At 28.2% G+C, this 16,125-nt stretch overlaps 1 protein-coding gene across 1 annotated transcript in view; it reads left to right on the forward strand.

Moving 5' to 3' along the window:
- The window catches only part of LOC107063992 (uncharacterized), a 253,553-nt gene that overhangs the window by 69,122 nt on the left and 168,306 nt on the right, over positions 1 to 16,125 (forward strand). The window contains exon 4 of the mRNA XM_089172328.1: positions 2,460 to 2,539. The gene's annotated coding sequence lies outside the window, so the exon portion shown is untranslated. The remainder of the gene's footprint in view (positions 1 to 2,459; positions 2,540 to 16,125) is intronic.

Genomic DNA, 16,125 nt, shown 5'->3' on the forward strand with positions numbered 1-16,125 from the left:
AGGTTTAACCTCTGTACTTTTTCTTAATTCTTTATTCGTAAACTATTAATAATTGTAATGTTAAAATAATCAAAGAACAATTTTATTATGTTCATAGAGAGTAGAAAATATTGGTTTTTTTTTTTATATTGAAGAAAAACATGATAGAATAGTAAATATTCCAAAACAATATAACCCTAAATGATTTCGCGCTGTATAAAGTGGAATCCTTTGAATAAGAATATATATTCGAGTTTGTCAACGATTTTCTAAGTTTCTCCTGTATTTTAATCGTATACTAGAACAATCTCTTTCTTTCTTCTTTCTCTTTCATTCTCTTTTCTTCTTTTTTTTTTTTTCAAAAGCCTGCCACATTTTCTGCCCGACTCATTACAAAAGCCTTTCTCGGATTCTCCAGCAAAGAAGGAAGAAATTTCTTTTTGCAACGGGAGATCGTTTCTATTTTAGTTTGTTCATTTTTTCTTATTTTTATTCTTATTCACTCTTTATCTCTCCCTTTCTTTCCCTCCAATCCTTGATCCTTTCGAAGTGATAGTACCGGTGCTCTACCCTAAAGAAAGTATCTTTGCGTGAATAAAAAGATAAAAATGAGAAAGAAAATTGTACAAATAATACATTTTTTTTATTTGATAGAACGAACGTGAAAAATTTATGTTTTTATTATGAATAAAGTAGATTAAAGTAATAGATTTTACGTGAAATTTATATTAAATAGTAATAGAAGATGCAAGGTGTAAATATTGTGCAAAAGGAGGTTTACAAATTTTCTATTAAAAATTTCATTGATTTGATACTGTTCTCAAAACTTTGTAGATTAAATATTATTTTTTATTTATACATATATATATAATAACAGGTTGTAGGTATTGTACAAAAATGGGTCAGAAATTTTTAAAAGTAATTTTTAATTTTAATTTATATAATACTTTTTTTTTTCAATTTGTGTTAACTAATTATATTTGTAAGGTTAAGAAAAATATGAAGACACAAAGAAAATGATTAAATAGAATAAAATTAGTTTAAAATATCTCTCGGAAGAATAATTAATTTTTATTGGAATGTTATATGAGGAACTTTTGGGCCACCTTTTACGTATACATGCATACATACTTAATAATTTGTCATATATTTAAGTGCTTTCTTTTACGTTTAAAAGAAACTGTATTTCACTGAAAAATATAATCGTATATTTTCCCTCTATCCTTGTCGTCTTTCTTGATTTCTTTGTAGATAACTCACTAAAGATAAATCTCTACTTTCAAGATCGTACTCGACGTTTAATTCCTAGAAACGATGTTTAACAGAGATTGAATTGAGAGGAAAAGAGTAAAGAAGAGAAGAGAGTAAAACGTATGTAATGCCTTTTTTTAAAATCCCAACTACATACTCTACTTAAACCATTTGAACTTTTGACAAATTTCGGTCGTAACAATGTTTTTGTTTAAAAGATTAAAATTAAATCACTCTGTTTACTATTTCAATTAGTTATAATATATCTAACAAACTTAATTTGGTATACATATGTATGTGTGTGTGTTTTTCGCTTGTATTAGTTCCTTTGCGTACTAATTATTTTCATATTTTATCATATAAAAGATAAATTTGGAATATTTTCAATTTAAATTTGTACATAACTGATATAATAGATTTCATTTCATTTTTAAATTTAATTTTCATGTGCGCAAAAGAATTTTTTCAATATCTAATATAATATATTTATTTTTACAAATATAATTGCGATTGTGTGTGAGTGTTTATATTTAAAGATTATTTTCTTATTAAAATTAATAAATGATATACATTTTAGATATTTGAAAGTTGAGTTTGCGCATTTGTTAGTTCGTTCATTTATTATTGAGCATTCTTGGGATCTTAGTAGGTAGGACAGAGAGAGTTAAAGAGAGAAAGAGAAATATAGATAGTGTGTATGTATATGAATACAATAGTAGAGGGACAAATAAAGGTTGTTTATAAGAGCGTTTACATGCTAAACACGCTTTAGTTAGACGTTGGGTCTGTACCGGAAAGGTTGTGTCAAGGAAACGATCGTGTTATAGAGTTCATTTCACGGTAAATACAATTCTTACTTCTCATTATAAAATTATTTCTCATTTTCATCTTTATATTAATTAAATAAATAGTTAGAATATATTTATCGTATTTTTTAATTACTTTTATCATTGTTTTAAATTTTCCTCTCTCTCTCTCTTTCTATTTGTTAATAATATTAAACAATAAAATTGGATTGTTTTTCTTTTCAAGAAAATAATATCAGATAATGATCTAAAATTTATAATACAGTTTTAATAATTTGTCGTATAATCTGTAAGTTTTATAGTTGACAATAAGTTACAAATAATTCGTTCGTTAGACGATTTGTATGTTTATTTTGATATACATATATTACGTTGCTTTTTTATAGGGAACATTTTTCCAATTGAATAATATTTATTTTTCAGATGTCGTCTGGGATACCTCATCATGGTATGCGATAATTATCGTGAGAAGAACTTGGGGTGTAGTCAAATAAACGTGTGAGGTAATTTATTATTACATATTTTATTTTTGTAATATATTTAACTGCAAACTATGAAAGCATTAAGTATACTTTTTTCAAAATTTATTTTGAAATTCGAGTTGTTATAATATGATAAGGATATTAAATACGTTTTCTTAGAAACAACTTAGAAGTTAGGATTTTTAGTATTTAATTTTGGTATTGAAGATTTTTTCTAAGAGTCAACAGAAAAATTAGGATCTTTAAAATATGACTAAAGTATTAAAAATTTTCTATTTAAGACAACTTAAAATTAGAAATTAGAATTTTTAGAACATAATGAAACATATCGCACATAGTCTCTTATTGTTAATCATCTTAGAAATGATTATTTAAAAAATTTATAATAATAAAGTTGTTGAATCGTGATTTTTTTTTAAACTGTGTCGGATAAGTATAAGAAAATTTTCGTAGAAAATAATAATTTAAGAAATTAACATTTTTAAACAAAAATATATTTTACTAACAAAGTATATAAACAACCTCGTAATAAATAATATCCCACGCGTGAAATAACTAAATATTTATTAGTTTTCTTTGGATTTAATGAAAAAAAGATAATAGAAAAGTTCTTTATCGATGATATCGCGCCCTCGGAATGTTCTCTTAGTTTTACATAGAATAATACTCGTCTTTTGCATAAAAGAATGGAATAAAAAGAAAAGCGTAAAAGCAAACTACATGACTGCACTTTCATCCTAGCTGTCCATCCAAGCACGCATTAGCAAGTTTTTCGTCGATGCTACGATAAATCATCGGTTGGCCTGAGAAAGATGAAGAGAGAAAGAGAGAAGAGAGAGAGAGAGAGAGAGAGCGTACGCTCTTGGCAAATGAAAAATGACGGCCGAGGTAAATAAATGTTATGCAGGTCGGGAAGATAAAGGCACGATGCTTAATCTCGCTCAGGCGTATTCGGGTCGGCGCGTAATAAAGGCGTAATGAAATAACGTCACGTCGAATGTCGATCGTTTTGCCTTGGAATATAATAATAAGTATATTATAGTAATCGAATGTATAGGGGAAAAAGTATAGAATTTTTTTCTTTTTTATCATACTTTTACGGTATTGCGAAAATATTGCATGTATTACTCTTCAAGATGCAACTTTTAAATTTTGAATTTATACGATAATATTTAATTGTTAATTCTATATATATTTTATTTAATAGTCTATTAGAATTAAGATTTTTATAATAAAATCTCTCGCGCGAATATATTTATATACTATTTTAGGTTATCTTCTTGTTATAATTTATTTTGATTTTTAGAACAGGATTCATATTGTATCATGAATATGGAATTGTTTTAATATTCATTTTTTATAATTAATTTCTTTAATTTCTTCTTATTGGATTAAGATACAATTTCATCTTAATTGGAATAATTTTAATACACGATGCTCGCGTTTATACCGTAAATAATTTTTCTTTCTCCTACACATGTATTTTAATAATTTTTTTATTAAAAGAACAAACAATTTGAATATATTTTCATTATTAAATATTAAACTATTAGAGTATTAGTAAATGTTTTATTTATATAATTAACAAAATTAAAAAATATAAGTAAAAATAGATTATATATTAAATGAACGTACATTTAATAATTAAAAAAAAAAAAAAAAAAGATAAGAAAAACATTTAGGGAAAATTTCGTTCTCAGGAAAGATCCAGTGATACATCTTAATCGATCGAAGTGAAACGAACATTAACCCTTTGAGTACTGAATACTTTTAGCTGAAGTGTTTTATAGGGACAGAGTAATTTATTATTAGTACGACTGTTTCCGTTGATTGATATTATAAATCCAATTTAATAACAAAATTATATTTATTAATTAAAGTTTTTATTTATTATATAATTTTCACGTGACAAGACACAATACAATAATCAATAGCAAACCAACATTACGTTATTTTACATTCACATTGACAAGCACGTATATGCTTCGATAAACCACATTGGCAACATTTATCAAACGCATATATGCGTTCATAGCAGTTAAAGAATTAAAATAAGAATAAAATTTAATAAACAATCAAAAAATAGAATAAAAGATATGCTGCGGTGATGATGGTTATGGTGGTGTGTGAATAAGTATATATATATATATATACACAGAAAGTAGGAAAAGTCCATTCTCGTTCGTGCGAAAGAGAGCTTATAAATCACGAGTGATCGTTGGCGAAATTCCAAAAACGGAAAGCCGCGTGTTTCCGGGTATAGTATTACACGTACATATATATATGTATATAAAGATACACATATACATGTTTGTTATTGGCCGTGGTATGATGGCGGCAGTAGTGGTAACGACGGTGCATCCTAGCTGTTCGAAAAGCATCAAAATCCGCGTGATTTATTCTAAACCTGGCGATATTCGTGTCTCGTCGCGCGAAAGCCGGAGATAATGCTCGTTGATTGACGGGAGACAAGAGAACCCACGATGAAAACGAACGAGATCTCTATTCTCTCTTTTTATCTCTTCCCTCTCTCTCTCTCTCTCTCTCTCTCTCTTTCACTCTCTCTTTAATGTTTCTTCATGTTATACTTTTTCTTTTTTTCATTTTTTTCTTTTAAGAAAGAAAAATATATCCAATTTAAAAAAAAAAAAACTGTTCAAATTTTAATAAGAAAAAAATCGCAAGTTCAATTCGGATTCAAGGTTATCCGAAGATTATGGTATACTAACAAGGGAAGTGCAAGGTCTTGCCCTCACGGATTTTGTTCAAATTTTGTAGGATAATAGATCTTGCTTCCTTATTCACGAGTATATATTGTTATAGGGGCCACTATTCAATAATTTTTTAGATATTTGCAATTAGAGATGATAAAGATGCCGTTTAATCCTTCAATTCATTTCTCAATTCTCAATTCTTAAATTCAAAAATAATATAAATATAATATTCATACAATATTCAAAAATAATATTCATACAATATTTGAATTAAAGAAAAATTTGTTCGATCTCTTTTTTATTACAATATTTAACCAATTGAAAACTAATCAATTTTTATTGAAAATACTTTTTTATCAGGTTATGTTAAGTACTTGAAAAATCGTGAAAAGTGTTACATGGTATACGCTGCATATATTTAACTAGAAAAAAAAAGAAAAAAATGTTAAAATGGTGAAATATTAAGAATCAGGTGGCGCAGGAGATCAGATGTATTTCTTTCTCTTACTGAATCTACGTGTATTGTTTCTATCTCTGTCTTATCTGTTAGCGACCTAATTAGTCATACCTCTTTCTCTCGTCTGAGTTTATCATAAATTCGAAGGTAAGAGAGAAGAAGAGAAGATCCATGTCGTAGTCGTCGTTGTCGTCGTAGTCGTCGTCTTTGGTGTTCACCGAGCAATGTTATAATTAGCACATTATGCGAGCGTTAGGATGATTTTCGTGTTTCTGGAAGTACTCCATTTTAGGTATTGTATTTCTCTCCGCCGCACTGTGAGAGAGAATATTACGAATAGAGCTACCTCGACTTCCGGGAGTACAGTTACTCAGAGTATATATATATATAACTACTATTACTAGTCGTACTACTAGTATTAATACTACTACAACCATTAACATCACAGTTACTACGAGGAGAGGGATATCCGTTTCTGTTTTAGCGTGACGTAATTACTAAATTTCTAAAACTTGTATAAGGAATGAACGAGAGTAGACGAACGATCCATGTCCATATTTCATATCATTTCTTTTTAATATATTTTTTTTTATTTCTTCTTATTTCATTTCATTTTATCCTTTCATTGTATCTTACGTGAATAGGAATATCTGTTTTCGTTTTAGTCTGTCGAGAAAAGGAAATATTTTTATACTCATATAAAGAGTGATCGAGAATAGACGAACGATACAGATCACAATTTTGTTTTCAATTTATTTTTCATTTTATTTTTATTTATTTTATTTTATTTTATTTACCTCGCTCTCGTTTTGTTGTTTGTATTGAAATAAGGATTTCATTTGAACGCTCAAGAAAGATTATCCTTTAAGCGACACCAGTCATTTCATTCGAAGAAAATTTAATTGACTTTTCCCCTTCTAAATCTTTTGAGCTCATCAAATAAAAGTTAGCCGAGTATTTTTTATTTTTATTTTTCGACATAATCAGGGATTAAATCATTAATTCAACGAAATCATAGAAACCAAGATCACATTTATTTATAAACGTATTAATACTTGATCCCTGAAAGAAATAGGATACGAAGACCGCAAATGGAATGATCGCGTTCAGGGACGGGAACAATGGCGGGATTTGGTATTTGCGGCAATGAACTTTCGAGTTCCTAATGCCACTTAATAATAATAATTAATACTTGATCAATTTGTTAATCGAAATAAAATCGCAATTGATTTGATAAGGTGCAAAATATAATTTTCTCTCTTTTTCCTTTCTCTTTTTTTTTTATTTTATAAGATACTTTTCATGATTCAAGCTTAAAATCTTAAACATCGATTTACACGAAAGTATACTCTAAAGCTTATAAACTATACTCACGCATCTCACGTTACCATCCATGTTAAGAAACTTGGTTTAATTATGCATACAAAAACACACCACATAAATCCACATATGTTTACGTATCAAAATTTTTGCTGTTGAGAGAAGTGCCTCATTTGAACCCTCAAATGATGGTGTGTACTAACATACGTATGAAGAAATCAGTTCTATTTCCTCTTTCTTTTTTTTCTCTCTCTTTTTCTCTCTCCCTTTTTCCTTTATCTTTCATTCTTCTTTTTCTCATACATCTTTCGAGTCAACGACTATGAAATATCGAGAGAGAATGCGTGGAACAAGAAAACCCACTTGGGAAACAGTGCTGGACCACCCTCAGAATTGCCAACATTTGCCATTGAACATATCCATTGTGAATTACTCAAGGTTTCGCACGTGTTTCTAACACCATCACCATCATCACCATTGCCATCAAACATCACCACAACCTTGCATCTCAACCTTTATATGCGTTCGTGAATGAGAAGGATTCTTTTTTAGTGAAAGTGTTGAAAGAGTGTTAAAAGAAAATGGTTGAGAACCTACCCCCTCCCCCCCTATCCATTATGCGAATGCTCAAGAGAATCGAATTAAACTCTCGGCTAAGCTTTTCTTCTTATTTTCTTTTTTATGTTTTTTTATCGTCTTTCTTCTTTTGACGAAAAAAAGGGCATAGCGAATAGGAAGAAGAGAGAAAGAAAAAAAGGTAAGAAGGAAACTGTCGAGTTTTCTCTCGACAAAGCTATTATTCCACCCTCATTTTTTTCCCCCTTTTTCTTTTGTTTTATTCACCATCATTCTCCCTATAATCTATCCTTTCTCTCTATTTCTCTCTCTCTCTCTCTCTCTCTCTCTTTTCATTTATTTCTACAATCATTCGACGAATTAGATTTGTAAGGTCTATTAAATAAGTTGTAGTCGTTATTTCAAAACTGATTTCAATTTTTCTATGCAAGAATTTATAGATTTATTCTATTCAATTTTGTTCTTACTATTTGCTATAAATAAATATATTTTATATTTTTGCCATTTAGAATAAATATTTTGATATGAATAAGCAGGAAAAATATAATTTAAGAAAAAAATACTAGAGAAAGTTTTTAGTTAATAGAAACGAGTAGAAATAAAGCAAATTTTTTTTATAAACTTCTAGAGATATAAGATAATAAAAAATCTACAGAAATTGAGCAATAAATGCTCTTATCTTTATAATTTGTATTTAATTAACTCTAACACGAGAAGAAGAAAAAAAAATGAATACTACGCAGAAATAATTATCGCAAACATGAAAAAAATTGTCGTAAAAAAAAAAAAAAATAAAACAAACCTTAAGGATCCACCCGGTAAAACAAAATTATTAAAACAAACACACTTGTGTCATATGAATAAGAAAGTAATAGGAAATGATTGAAGATAAAAATGTAGGTCGATTAAGGTAAAAACGGAACGTTAATTGTAAAAAGGCGTGACAAGTGGAGAGGGGGGGGAGGAGGAGGATGAGTAGCAAAGAGTAGAGTAGAGTAGAACAGAGTAGAGTAAAGTAGAGTAGAGTAGAGTAGAGTAGAGTAGAGTAAAGTAAAGGAGGGTTGTGTGGAAAGAGGAGAGTTGGGCGGATGGTTAGAGGGGGTTGAGGTGGGAAAGGATGGGTATGGGGGAATGGCTACAGGGTGAGAGAATGCGTGAACGTTTCATTCTCGGTTCGTCGGTCGAACGAGGAAAAGGCGTGGCACCTTAAACGTTTTCGAAAGGACGATGCGTAAAATTAAGCCCGTTCTCCAAAAGTTCCTTCTATCTCTCTTGCACTCTTCTATTAGAAGTACATATGCATATGTATATATATATATATATATATATATATATATATATATATATATATATATATATGTGTGTGTGTGTGTATGTATATGCTTTACACGTACATACATATATATATATTCTTATCTACTTCAGTTTCCTAAGAGTTTTTCAAGCGATCAATCGAATTAGCGATTTTCAGAACCATTTTGCTCGTTTTCTTCTCATTTCTCTATATCTATCTTTGTCTCTTTCTCTTTTGCTCTTTTCCTTGCTTTCTTTCTTTCTTTCTTCCATTCATTCATTCTTTTTTCTTTTGTCGTATTCGTTCTCCTTTTGTCGGCAATTACACGCAACGATGGTTTCAAGAAAGAGAAATCTTTATAAGAGAGTGAGGGGAAGAAATGGGAGGAGAAAATATTCTCTGGAGACTATTCTCACAGTTTCGATAATAGAACTTTTCAATTGAATCCCTAATGATCAATCTGTGCTGCAACCGAAATTTTATCTTCTTTACATTTTTTTTTCTTCCTCTTTCTTTTTTCTTTTCTTCTTTTTTCATTTTTTTATTTATTAGTGGTCTATAATAGTTCTTAACGTATGATAATAAAAATTTGGGATGGGGTTGTCTTCTTTTGCTTCTTTTTTTATTTCTTACTCTTTATTATTATATTTTGTTTATTTCAATTTTTTTTTATTAATAGTTTGTGATAATAAAAATTGTGAAATCTATTTCTCATTTTTATTTTTTATTGATTTATTTATTTTTTCGAATTAATAACTTGTCAATTGTTCATTGCGTGTTGATAGTAGAAGGTGTGTTTTTTCTTTTTACTTTTTATTAATTATTTATTTTTAATTGTCATTTTTGTATTAGTAGGTTGTAATGGTAAAAATGTTTGGCTTCTATATTTTTATTTTTATGCCTCAATATTTTTACATTCTTTTTATTTTAATCTCTTTTTTTTTACATATGATAGTAAAACGGATGCTTCACTTGTCCTTTTTTTACTCTTTTTTCTATACTTTCTTTTGTTTCGATACTCATTTTTTAAAATAACAGTAGTTTTTCTATTTTTTTTTTTTTTACATATGATGATATAAAAGTGGTTCTTTTTCGATGAACATATTTTTGTTATTCTTTATTAATAGAGTCTTACGTCCTAACCGATGAATATTATTAAGTAGTGTAGATAAACCTGTTTTAGCCATTCTACGTTCACCGAGTTTAGCCAGAACCAGGCAGATTCATCTTTATCCAAAGATTAAATAACGATAAAAGATGACAAAATATGCGAACGGGTTACGTAAAGATCGGATGATTAGGACGGGTCGAGGAAATTTAATTTAATTAAGGAAATTATAGTTATCCGAAATTTTGATTCTCAAAATATTTAATACTATTAAACTAATCACAAACAAAATGTAGTACTAACGCAAATCTTTGGTTCGTTCTCACAATTGCTTTAGGACATTTGGACTATCTTCGTTATTTTGACATTCAATAATGTGCACTGATTTGTTTAAGATTACAAAATTATAGCAGGATGAATTATCAAATAAAACAATTTAATCAAATAATTAAAGAAAAAGTAATAGCGCGACTGGCGATGAAATGCGACAAGAAGGATAAAACAGACAAGTAAGACAAAAGAAGAAAAAATTAACTACTAAATGACAAGCGACAAAAGTTATGAGACAATGAGTGTCAAGACTTAAGATAAAATATAAAATACTAGACGTAAAACGAAAGATAAAAAGACGTAAAACGAGACGATAAAAACACAAGACGGGAGGATGATGTCCTCTTAGTTTATATAGATCAGAAGGATCCTCCGTAGATGGGATGATTTTTGGCATCTCCACTCTTTGACTGAAGCTAGCCCAAGCTTCTTATGCATCGTCCTTTACTAGAAAATTCACGTACATATACAGGGTGATTCTTGCAACGGGGGACGGGTAATCATTTTGTTTTAAGTAACAATAGAAAAAAATCATAGAGGAAAAAGTTATAAGGCACATCACATGTCACCTTCCTATGACTACTTTTTTTGAAAATGCATCGATGCACCTTCTAGATGCAGTTGCACTTTTTTTTTTAAGTGGAACTTTATATTTTTTTTATATCATTTGATTCCTTGTTTTATTTTGCGTAAAAAAGTATAAAGTAAAGGTCATCGAAATGTTTACGAGATATTTGAAGTTTTATATCAGTAATGTATTTTAATAATGTTTTATTTAAATTAATTCTTGAAAAATATTGATGACGTTTCACTGCGTACACTTATGGCCATTAAAGTGTTAATATGAGTTGTAAGTTCAAGAGAACCTTACAATGATAAGTATAAATATAAAACTTTGTAAAACAAATGTAAAACGATATAAGTGTCCAATTTTCACGACTAATATATTATCCTTACATTTCCTTTTATTTTATTCTTTATTTTATTATAATTATTATTTTGAAATTAGCAGTAGTTTATCTTTCTTTATATATGATGATACAAAAGGGGTGCTTTTTCAACGAATAAATCGATCATTTTTCTTTCTTTTTCTCTCTCTCTCTTTCTCTTTCTCTCATTCTCTCTCTATATTTTTCGATTTTTTGTCGTAAAAAGGGACTGGAAGATTTTTTAAAGCTCTCTCGCGAATTCGACGATATGAGAATCTATCTTATCTTTTACGGGATCTTTCAGCGTTACGGTCGGATTTAGAAAGTAGGGGGATGAAGAGAGAAAGAGAAAGAGAGAGAGAAAAGAATAAGATTTTATTGATGGGAAAAAAGGGGACTTTGTGAGGATATTATTCTCGATCAGCATAAATCGGAATACGTTTGACTCATGTCCTTAAAAGTCAATTTCCTTTGACGATCATTTTCTATAATATTACATATACACATATAAATACATAAATAATTCGAATAGGTGACATAAAAAAATATTCGAAATAGACGCATTTTTCTTTTTAATGGAAATTGTAATTAATTAATTGATGAATTTTGTTATTTTTCATTTGTTATTTAATGTTCGTTAATATATTTACGTTTTATATTATATATCTTTTTTACAGATTGCACGTGAAAATAAAAGGAGAAAAAAATAGTTGTGGATAAATGAAAAGAAAAATATGTACCAAAAGAATATAAACGTAACGTGTGACGTGGATGATAAAAGAAAAAAAAAGAAACAAAAATTTCTAAATCTCTTTCTCTTTTTCTGTACACGTGTCCTTTCTGTTTGTGTGTTTGTGTGTGTGTTTGCAGTATGTGAGAGCAAAAAGATAAAGCGAACGATTTTTCTTTCAATACTATCTGTAATATACCTTGTTCCAATACATAGGATTTGTAACAAAAGGTATTTATATTTCTAAATTTTACTACTTTGCTATCGAAATCAACATCGTTGTCTGGTCTTTCAAAAGTTTATAATTCAAAAATTAAAACTTTGACTCTGAATATATTTCAAATTTCAAATATATATATATATATATATATATATATATATATATATATATATGTATATATATTAGCTCATTTAAATTTAAATATCGTTAAAATGTACGATGTAGAAAGTTTGTTGAAATTTCAATTCAATTGAAAAACTTTATTATTAAATGTTATTCATTTTAAAAATACTCGCCAACTTTTTGCCAAGAATTTCTTTATAAATCAACAAAATAAATTAACAATAAATATATGAATGAAATTTTGCAAAATATCGTAGATGATAAAAGTAAGTAAATTTATTTTCTCCTTTTTATCAAATACGTTTGATAATAAAAACGTTTATTCAAGCTTCTTGATAATACGTATCTCTCGTGTTTCGAGTGTAAAATACTTTAAAATACATAAAAAGAAAGTAAAAAAGATTTAATTGGCTATAGGATCAAACGTACTCTCTCTTTCTCTCTTCCTTTCTTTCTCTCTCTCTCTCTCTCTCGTTCTCTTTCTTTTTTCTCCTTCTTTGATCTCAAGTTACCAAGGGAAACCATGTCCTCCCGATATGATCTATCGTTGTACAGTTTTCTCCAACTTACCACTCCTGGATAAAGCAACGAGAATATCACAGCCACTATCCTCTTTCTTTCTTTATGTTTTCTTTTTTTCTTTGTCGCACGTCAACTTATTTTGTGTCGTCTAGTATACCGAAGTTTACAAAGTAATCCAGGAAAAAAGGGAGACCTTTTTTTTCTCTTGCATTTTTTCACATTTATTAAAAAATTTGTTCTCTTTTTCTCTCTCATTCTCTCTCTCTCTTCTTTTTTCATTTTTTTTTTTAAACATTGGTTAATATTGTCAAGCTTTGTGCCATAATTTTCAACTTTCTGTAAAAATAAATTGACTCGACGATATTTTAAAACTATCAATTTATTTTAAATTTAATTTCAAGAACAAGAAACATGAATTGTTTTTTTTATTTTTTTATATTCGTTTGAATTACTATTTTAGAAATAATTTTTAAAATAATTTAGATATCTATTTTTTTTGTTCAAAGTTCTGTTTGTAAAAAACTATTATTTTTTCATTGAGATTTTATAAACGTGCTTTTATCTTTAAATGTTCTAAAAAACAAAACAACAAAAGAATAATAAAAATACAATTAAACGAAAGAAAAATATTCAAGCGAAATGTCTAGTTGTTTTAACGACTTCCTAGATAATTTCTATTTCCAAGGTGCTATAATTACGCTTTAGATAAAGACAACTTTATTATATTATTTGTTTTTTATCTCTTTTACTCTACACATATATGTATTTATTTATTTTTTTGTGTAACTCTAACTCTATCACAAGGCCTTACGCACAAAACACTAGGGAAATGCATCGCACGTATAAAGGCGTGCATGAGAATCTCTTGGAAGCGAGAAAAGCAGTTGCAGGAAGGGATTATCTGTAGCGAGAAGCAATGTCCCTTTAGAAAGAGACCTTCGTACAAAGCTGATTGCAGCTATTATTTCGACAAAGCTATAGCAATTACATACAAAAGTTTTGCACGTATACGCCTACTTTGTAAAGAAGAACAAAGGAAATAGAAGATAAAGATGAAGGAATGTATATGTGTGGGTGAATTATATGTCATGAAAGAAATGTGTGACATTTTTATTTTATTATTTTTTAGAAGATAATGCTGTTTTTTTTTATTGTATTAATTTTTTTTAAATACTGTCTTGTATATCTCGCAATTTGAAAGTTACCAATGTTCGATTTTTATTATAAGGTGATATGTTGACAAAAAATTATTTGATAAAATAATGGTTCATTAAAAGTAGAAGAAGAAACATGTGATATTCTTTTTATTTTTTCAAAAAATTTAATGTATTTTTTATTTTACTAATTTTTACGAATAACATTTTGATATCTTTGAGTAATACCTGGATGAAGATTTAATTTTTAATTAAAGTGCGATATGTTGCAATACATTAATTGAAAGAATAATAGTTCATCAAAAGAGGAAGAAAAGTTGCGTCACATTTGTATTTTATTATTTTCATAATTTTCTATTTTGTCTATTTATTTTTGATTATATTTTACTCCTATATTATATTAATTCTCCTTTTATAGAGATCAAAATCAATCAATCAATTCGAGTATTATTATAGTATCATTCCTATGAATAAAATTCATTGAGAACTTCATGTATACATATACATATATAGTATATATAATTCAGTTGCAGTAGAAAAAAATTATGTGACATTTTTATTTGATAGTTTTTGTTATTTTTTATGGAGAGCTCCTAGAGAAAGTTGGAATATTGTTAAAGTGTTATTCGTTTAAGAGAGTTAGTTTAAAGAGTGGTAGAGAGAGAGAGAGAGAGAGAGAGAGAGAGAGAGAGAGAAAGACAGAGGGAGAGAGAGAAAGACAGAGGGAGAAAATCATAGTTCACTTTCAGTACCGAACACACTAAAATTTAGTTTCTCTTAGCAACCCAACATCACTTATCTCTTACGAAACACTCGCTTTTGGACAACTTTGGAAAGCCTCACTTATGCTTCTGGCTTGCCCGTGAAATCGCTTCAAGCTCAACAGAGATTCTCGTTAATGCTTGTTAGAACTCTCTCTCTCTCTCTCTCTCTCTCTCTTTCTTTCTCTCGCTCTTTCGTATTTAAAAGACCCGTCCTTACGTTAATAATTCAACACCCTTTTTCACATCTTTTTTTTTTTTTAAATGCAATTAATATATTCATGTTTCATTTTTTAGTTCTGACTCCGTTTGTTCCATTTTTCTTTTTTTTCAACAAGATTTTTAATTGGGCAAAGTTATATAAAACTTTATTAACTTTAACGATGTAGATAAAAAAAAAAATTATTTAAACACGACAATGATTGCATATATGAATGATCAATTATTTTACACACAATTATTAACTCCAACGTTGTAAATGTATGTAATAATTATCCCAATTTAGGCTTATCAACTAAAGAAAATTTCGAATAATATTAATCGTATTATTCAATAAAAAAATTCTAATATATATACCTGATGGAAAAATGAATTACTTTAATAGATTGTTTTTTAATCCATTTATTTCATTTTGTAATAAATTTTCAATCAATATTTTCAAATACATTATTAATGATCACAGTATCTATAGAAATGTTCTGAAATAAAAATAATCATAATATTTTAATATTTTAAATACATGATCAATAATCAAGACTTCCTAATATTTTATTCTAAATATCGACTGATTTATTTTAAAACTATTTCTGAAAAATATTGAAGAAAATATGAGCCTGAAATAAACATTAGATCATTTTCTTTATTAATCACTGAAATAAAATTTCATTAAAACTACATTTTCTAACGATATTGGATCTTAGAGAAATTATTAGATCTCTGAATAAAACTTTTTGTTAGTTCTAATTGAAATATCGGGAATAGATCGGTGTGATGAAATCGTTTAATTATGATTGAAAGATATTAATAAGGATAGAAACGCTTTTCCGCGTTTTTCAAGCAAATTCGTTTCCTAACGCTCCATTCCTTTTACCTGTCGGAAATATCTGAAATCTAATTAAATCCAACTGTCGTTTATTCTCATCTAATCATTCGTAAGACGCGACACGATTGTGCTTTTCTTCGATTTAATCGTCCAATTGAGAATAACACGTCCATCTGTCAGTCAGAAAATAGTCTCACCGCCAATTTGACGTCATTCCAAGTTTCACGATATAAATTAGTTTCATTAAGTATAAAATTAAGGGAAACGAGTTCCTCTCTCTCCGTTTCTTTCTTCCTTTTTTTCTTTCTCTCTTTCTCGTTCGTTCAG

This window comes from Polistes dominula, unplaced genomic scaffold, assembly GCF_049000335.1.
Source record: "Polistes dominula isolate Pdom_NZ unplaced genomic scaffold, Pdom_raw_medaka contig_73, whole genome shotgun sequence".
Classification (NCBI taxonomy): Eukaryota; Metazoa; Arthropoda; class Insecta; order Hymenoptera; family Vespidae; genus Polistes; species Polistes dominula.